This window comes from Babylonia areolata, chromosome 29 (genome assembly GCF_041734735.1).
Source record: "Babylonia areolata isolate BAREFJ2019XMU chromosome 29, ASM4173473v1, whole genome shotgun sequence".
Classification (NCBI taxonomy): Eukaryota; Metazoa; Mollusca; class Gastropoda; order Neogastropoda; family Buccinidae; genus Babylonia; species Babylonia areolata.
The window spans coordinates 38913720-38921647 of NC_134904.1; the positions used below are offsets into that span (position 1 = coordinate 38913720).

The 7928-nt window shown below is 43.6% G+C and overlaps 1 protein-coding gene across 1 annotated transcript in view; it reads left to right on the top strand.

The window, feature by feature from the left end:
* The first annotated feature begins 1842 nt into the window (after window positions 1-1842).
* The window catches only part of LOC143274601 (uncharacterized), a 26297-nt gene continuing 20211 nt past the window's right edge, over window positions 1843-7928 (top strand). Inside the window, exon 1 of the mRNA XM_076578466.1 lies at window positions 1843-2034. The gene's annotated coding sequence lies outside the window, so the exon portion shown is untranslated. The remainder of the gene's footprint in view (window positions 2035-7928) is intronic.

A 7928-nucleotide genomic window follows, 5' to 3' on the forward strand; every position in this document is an offset into this window, starting at 1 on the left:
GCGCGCTCAGATTCTCTCGCTTCCTAGGCGGACGCGTTACCTCTAGGCCATCACTGCACTTGGTACTTGGTCCCTTTCTTTTTTTTTCCGTACATATCAGTGATCTTCCCCTGTTCATTCAAGTCTTTCTGACCTAAACGAATTGGTAGTCTCCAGAAACAAGCCGTCTTAACGTCCACCGGGATGAGGGGTGGTGAAAATTTTGGGTGGTACCGTGTGCGAAGTGAAGGGGAGACGGCTGAGAAATGTGTTGTGTTGTGTGTTGTGTTGTGTTGTGTTGTGTGTGTGTGTGTTGTGTGTGTGTGTGTGTGTGTGTGAGTGTGTTGTGGTGTGTGTGTGTGTGTGTGTGTGTGTGTGTGTGTGTGTGTTGTGTGTGTGTGTTCTCTGAATGTGTGTACTCGATACATATTCATGTGGGGTCACCAAATCAATAATTGGACACACACACACACACACACACGCACACACACACACACACACACACACTTCAAATTCTCCCCCTCCTTCCCCCTCCTAACTCCACACTGTCCCACACACATCCGACACCCCAAGCCCCTCATGCAAACCCCCCACCCCCCACCCCCCACCCCCTGCCCTCCCCACCCCCTGCCCTCCCCTCCTCCCCCTCCACCCCCGTTTCCCCCCCCCTCCCCCTTCCGTCATTCTACACCCAGCATCCCTCCTCCCCTCCCCTCCCCTGTCCTCCCCTCTCTACCACCCCACCGCCCCAACCTCACACTTTTTGCAAAACTGGTCCATTTTAAGAAAGGCGTACGCGTATTCGATATATGCGAAGTCACGACCACTGTAGAGGGTATGGAGGGTGGGGGGGGGGGGGGAAATAAACTCTGGGATAGAGTGAGAAGGCACGCGTGAAACTGATGAGGTACAGTCATCATAGAATTGGGTACGGCGTCATTCCCCTCACTTGCACCCCACGTGACAAGAGACACAGACACACTTTCTTCTCTCTCTCTCTCCCCGTCACGGTGTCTCCGGACACAGGGGAATCAGTTACCCTTCCCAATTTCGGGACACCCCGGACTTTTCCCTCTTTATTTTCGGCTTTTTTGTGTATCTTAAAAGGTGGTGCTGATCCTACTGTTTTACAAACCGGCCAGGGTTCTAACGTGTTCTCTCTCTCTCTCTCTCTCTCTCTCTCTCTCTCTCTCTCTTTCACTTTCTCTCTTTCTATACATATAAATATGCATATATCTTTACACACACACACACACACACACACACACACATATATATATATATATATACAATGCAAATTAAAAATAAATAAAATAAAATAAAATAAATAAATAAATAAATAAAATGAATAAATTAATGAAAAATAATAGATTTTTTTAGGTTTTGTTTTTTGTTGGGTTTTTTTTTGTTTTGTTTTTTGTTTGTTTGTTTTGTTTTGTTTTTTGTTGTTGTTTTTCTCAAGGCCTGACTAAGCGCGTTGGGTTACGCTGCTGGTCAGGCATCTGCTTGGCAGATGTGGTGTAGCGTATATGGATTTGACCGATTGCAGTGACGCCTCCTTGAGCTACTGATATATATATATATATATATAGAGAGAGAGAGAGAGAGAGAGAGAGAGAGAGAGAGAAACCGGTTATATATACATATAACCGCGCGCGCGCGCGCGTGTGTGTGTGTGTAGTGAAGGGCTGACGATATTATCCGGAGGGAGGGGGGGGGGTGAAAATGATAAGAGGGTACACGACTATACCCACTTCACCGGAGTCGCGCGTCATTGTCAGCAACCAGTTTGAAGGTCACACTCCCCCTAAAAAAGATAATACATGCACACCCTCATTATCTCTAGCTTGTCCAGCTGGCTTTTGCTTGCCTCTTCTTCCCATGTGTCAACGGCCAAGCATTCCCACTGACTTCGAAAGCTCTTGCTAGTTCTCTCTGAGTTTAATTAATCAAACAAGGGAGAGAAAAAAACGAACGCTCTGGGGGCTTGTGTTTAAATCAAGAGCTTTTGCTTTTTTTCTTCAACGCATGCGTGACTGTTCATTGAAGCAACCGGTGAGTTTCTCCGCTTACGCAAGACTTGCTTGATTTGACAACGTATTAGATAAGAGTCTTTGTCTTTAAGTGCTAGATCATTAGTGGACTTTTATTTTAACGTATGGTGTTGTGTGATTGAGAACCTGTGCGCTGAATAACAACGGGATCTACATTACAGGATGTATAATTATGATTATAACCGTGGGATGAAAGAGAGAGATCGAGACATCACTCTCTCTCTCTCTCTCTCTCTCTGTCTCTCTCTCTGTCTGTCTCTCTGTCTCTCTCTCTGTCTGTCTGTCTCTCTCTCTCTCTCTCTCTCTCTCTCTCTCTCTCTCTCTCTGTCTCTGTATCTGTCTTTCTCTTTTCTTTTCCTTTTCTATAACGCATATGCGTTTTGATATAATTCTCTCTTTTTTCTTCTTTCTTTTCTTTCCACTTTAAGGGCTGTATAGTAAAAGAAAGCGTTGCCTTGCTTATTCTATTACTCTCATAAATAACACACAGAGACACAGACACACACACACACACACAACGCACGCACACGTATACACGCGCGCGCACACGCACACACATACGCACAAACACATGGAGTATGTCACAGTTTGACTGCTTCATCTGGTACCCGCTATTTCATTGGGTTTAGTTTTTATATATTTCTATGGTTTTGGGTTGTTTTTTGTTTGTTTGTTTTTTGTTTTTTGGTTGTTGTTTTTCTATTTTGGACTCGTGGTAGCGTTTATTTGTTCAATGTTGACAATATAATTATTCTAATGTTATTGATATGATGTTGAGACGCGCTAATGTTTATCTATTTCATTTGGATATATGGTCATGATCACGCACATAATTTGGATATATTTAGTTTTTTAAGATTTAATGTGCATGATTATATGTTCGTGTTTGTTCATCAAATATGGATATACGTTAATGTTTACCGATGTTAGTGTGTACTCAAACAAACTGGTGTTGTCCTCTTGTACTTTCGTATAAGACCCACTTAATGAAATGTCATATTCAATCGGTCATAGTCGGACACGACTATCACATTAAATGTTCCCGTGTTCTGAATTCTTTCTTTCTTTCTGTCTGTCTGTCCGTATCCGTCTGCCAATCTTCCCTCCCCCCCCCCCCCCCCCCCCCCCCCCCCCCCCCCCCCCCCCCCCCCACCCCGCCCGCAGGCCCCCCTCCCCCCACCAAACCAAGCCTTTTTACTTTTTTTCCCGGCATTTCTAGCACTTCATTACTCTCTCTGATTCTTTCTGTCTGCCTGTCGGTCGGTCGGTCTGCCTGTCTGTCCTTTTTCTCACTCTATCTCTATGCGTGAATGTGTGTGTGTGTGTGTGTGTGTGTGTGTGTGTGTGTGTGTGTGTGTGTGAGCACGCGCGCGCACGCGCACGCGCACGCGCGGTCATTATAACTGTTCGTTCTCTAAGTGCTCCGCACTGCACCGTACCGGACTAAACTGCCTTGTTCTCCTCTGCACTGCAAAACATCGTTTTCCATTCGCACAACCCCTTTTCTGTGTTCAAAAATGACGACTGCTCTTCCCCTAGCAGGCAAAGTTCGTGACGACAACCAGGCGCCATTAACCCCCCCCCCCCACCCCCACCCACCCCCATCCTCCTGTAGTTTAGTTGCTTTTTTTTCTTTCTTTCCTTCCTTTCTTTCTTCAGTTCATCGGCCCATACTTATGTCTTATCAGTGTGGTTTTCTTTCTCGGCTTTTCCAGTGTGCACAAACGTTTTCCTGTCTCAGTAGAGGGAGATAAGGGCGATGACGACCTTGTACGAACGAACACCTTTTAAAAAAAAAAAACCCACACAAACAACAACTTGGACTTAACGAGTGCAGATAGTGCACTGCAGGCAACTACTTGTCAGACATGTACCTTGGTCAGCGTAATCTCGTTGACACGTATGTGCATGAATACACACACATGTGTGTGCGTAGTGGAGGGGGTTGGGGGGCTATTGACCTTCGCTATCTGGACTTCCCCTGCCTCGATTCTTGCCGCCATTTTCACACATACCTCATCCTCTACACACACACACACACACACACACACACGCACAGAGGCTGCCACTGATTGGCCGCAAGAGGGGTGGGTAAAGATCTCTGATGCCAGGAACGTGGCGTCTAGCTCAGTATTTTGTATACACGCGCGCGCACACACACACACACACACACACACACACACTAAAAAAAAAAAAGGGGGAGCACAAGATTAAGAAAAATCGACAAAAATACATGTCTGCCTTTCCGTAAAAGAGGCATACACTTTGTTAGAAAAATCAGCATGGGGTCGATTTCATAACGTAAAGGAACATTATTCCCGGAGAATATTATTAAAGAAAAGATACGGAATCCATCAACTTGCTATGCAAGATTAATATCCTCTACTTTCTTCCGTATAAAACTTGATGCGCCAAAGACAAAGTATAGTCAAAATGTTACATGCATCTGTAGTAAGCAGTTCAGCTTGCATCATTGTTTGTTTCACTGTCAGCAGTTACGTACCTTCTTGCCCAAGTATTTCAAAGAGAATAATTATCCTGCAGATGATTTTTGGAAAGTTATTTCTGACGAGGTTCTTATGGTCGAACTTTCCACAGGCATTAGTTCACAGCCCTATTTCTACATTCCTTTAATGTACTTCAGAATTGTGTTAATGGTTTCTGATTATTATCATTATTATCATTGAGTTGTTACTGTTAAATGTAATTGCATGTTAGTTATGCATTTTTTGGGTAGTTTTCCACTTTTCCACCTTGTCTGTTTTCCTCTTCCCTGCCCTCCCCCTACCCCCACTCCCCCACCCTCTCCCTTTTTTATTTTTGTTTAAATCGTCTAATATTACTGATATTGAAAAGACGCTAAACTAAAGAACGAACACACACACACACACACACACACCCATACAACCACACACACACACATATATATATATATATATATATATATATATATATATATATATATACATATACATATATATATATACGTCAAAACAGAGCATTATCACCGAGCAGGGCCTCAAGCAACCGTGAATATTTAAGCCTCTGGTCAGACTGACCGTCTGTTTCCTGGAAGCATTTGCTGACTGACTGGTCGGTTCCCTGAACCGTGAAAAATCGTGGCACCAAACAAACTACGTTCTGCTTTTAACTCCTCTCTGTATATATCTCTCTATCTCTCTCTCTCTCTCTCTGACACACAGACACACGCGCACACACACGCGCACCCTTTCTGACACCCTTTCATGGGGGGCAATGGCCTACATGAATAAACCATTCATTCATTCATTCATTCATTCATTTATTCATTCTGTCTCTGTGTGTATGCCTCTCTCTGTCTTTCTCTCAACCTCTCTCTCTCTCACACACACACACACACACACACACACACACACAGTCGATGGGTTTCACCTGACTTCCTCTCTCTCTCTCTCTCTCTCTCTCTCTCTCTATCTCCATGACTCATTGTCATAAGTGAATGGCACTGACCTGACAATGACCAATGACCTGAAGGCCGACAAACAGGAGTGACAGAAAAGAATATGAATGAAAGAAAGAAGAAAGGAAGGAAGGAAAGAAAGAGAGAAAGGAAGGAAGAAATAAAAGAAAGGAGTGAAGAAAGAAAAGGATGGAAAGACGAAATAGAAGAAGAACAACAACAACGACGACGACGAAGACGACGATACAAAGGCAGGATTTCCTTTTTTGACTCACTTGTGTAAACAAAGTGAGTCTATGTTTTAACCCGGTGTTCGGTTGTCTGTGTGTGTGTGTGTGTGTCTGTGTGTCCGTGGTAAACTTTAACTGACATTTTCTCTGCACATACTTTGTCAGTTGACACCAAATTAGGCATAAATTGTAAAAATATGAAAAATTCAGTTCTTTCCAGTCATCTTATTTAAAACAATATTGCGCCTCTGGGATGGGCACAAAAAAAAAAAAGAAGCCTAATTATATACAAACTGCATTTACTGTTATATTTATATTTTTTTGTATTCTCTAAACTTGGCACTTTGATCTGATATTCTGACACAACAACAAGAGCAGTCATTATTATCATTTTTTGTTCAAACGGGAACTTCTTTTGCTAAGCATGGAATTTTTATCTATTTTGCAAACGTTTTGGTGCAGATAGTAAAAAAAGGGAAATTACTCTGTAATTAATGCAAGGGGACTTAATTTATCACAAGTGAGTCTTGAAGGCCTTGCCTCTATTGTTCACTCTGTTTTATCTGCTAGGTATTACGGACTAAGTATTGCTCTGGGATCAAGGTGCTTGTTCTCCAGTGATACGACTGTTAAGCATTTCACTTCTGACTGTGACAGGGGTCATACTAAAATGCGAAAAGACGCGAAAAGACACGAAAAGACGCGAAAAGACACGAAAAGACACGAAAATACACCGGAAAAGAATGTGAAAAGACATGAAAAGTCCTGGAATATCTATTCTGATGTCTTTTCAGATGTGTTTTCGTGTCTTTTAAGTAAGGCACGAAAAGACGCGAAAAGATACGAAAACACATCTGAAAAAACATGTGAAAAGACACTTTTCGTGTCATTTCGTGTCTTTTCGCATTTTCACATTCTTTTCGGATGTCTTTTCGCGTTTTCACATTTTTTTCATATGTCTTTTCGTGTCTTTTCGCGTCTTTTCGCGTCTTTTCGAGTTTTAGTGACACCGCTGTGTGACAGGATGAAGCCTTACCTGCACGAAACTGTGTCGCCTTCACAAGTGACTGAGAACGTTCATGTTGATGTTTGTTTTTGTTTTTTTACTTTTTACATTCATTATCAGTTACTTCGCTTGTTAGATTAGTGACTTCTCTTTTACGAAGTCCATTAAGCAATTTTTTTCTCTAACTGTATTTAGATGTTTGTTTCACATTTCAACACCTTTAATTTTACAGTTTTCCAAAGTTTGGGAGAAAGGGGTGAGAGCCCTTGCAGTGCAATGAAGAAACCATTGATCATACATCTGGTGAAATGCTACGGACATTTGTATCCTCTCTTGGTAGTTTACAGCATGTTCGGTATTTACAATTCTACCGTATTAGAGGCTCTGCCACTTAACCCTTTTGATGCCAGGAACTCTCTTCGTACCCGAGGGGTTAGCCAAGCTCTCACACAGGCGTTCTGTGTAACCCAGCCCCCACAACTTCCTTAATGGTGTTGGATAAAGCTGGCTTGACAAGCATCGAGTCATTAACTCTCTCCATACGAGCGGCGAAAGAGACGACGTTAACAGCGTTTCACCCCAATCACCACCATCAAAATATTGCAAGCGGAAGGCTCTTATACTGAAGAGGTGAATGTTGACAAAGAATACCACAATTCTGACGACGGAAGCTAAAGGGAGGGTCATTCAGACACCCACTGGACATCCGAGGGGTCTGTGTAGAGGAGAAGAAAGGACTGGCCGTACTGAGTGAGTTAATGCTTTGAAGGCTCAGCTACGCTGGACTGGTCATGTCATCAGAATGGACGACAGCCGCATCCAAAGACAGATAATGCATGGTGAATTCAAGGAGGGCTCACGCAGACAGGGAAGACCTAAACTGAGGTACAAAGACACCCTGAAGAGCAACCTCAGACGGTGTGGCATCCAGCCACGCGAGCTCGAAGCCTCTGATGCTGACAGAGGTCTCTCACCTCCAAAGCAACAGCTGCCTTTTGAAGGGGACAGACGACCGCGTCTCGCCGCTGTGAGGGACAGACGACACAGAACCTCGTCCTGCTCAGTCTAAAACTCAGACCATTGCTGTGACACCTGTCGGCGCCTGTGTGCTTCCAGCTTTGGCTGAGGAGTCACATGCGCTGCCATCGCTTGAGTACACAGACCTTGTCACCGTCACCTATCGACGGACTAGCAATGAAGTAAGATATCAGAGGCTTTTC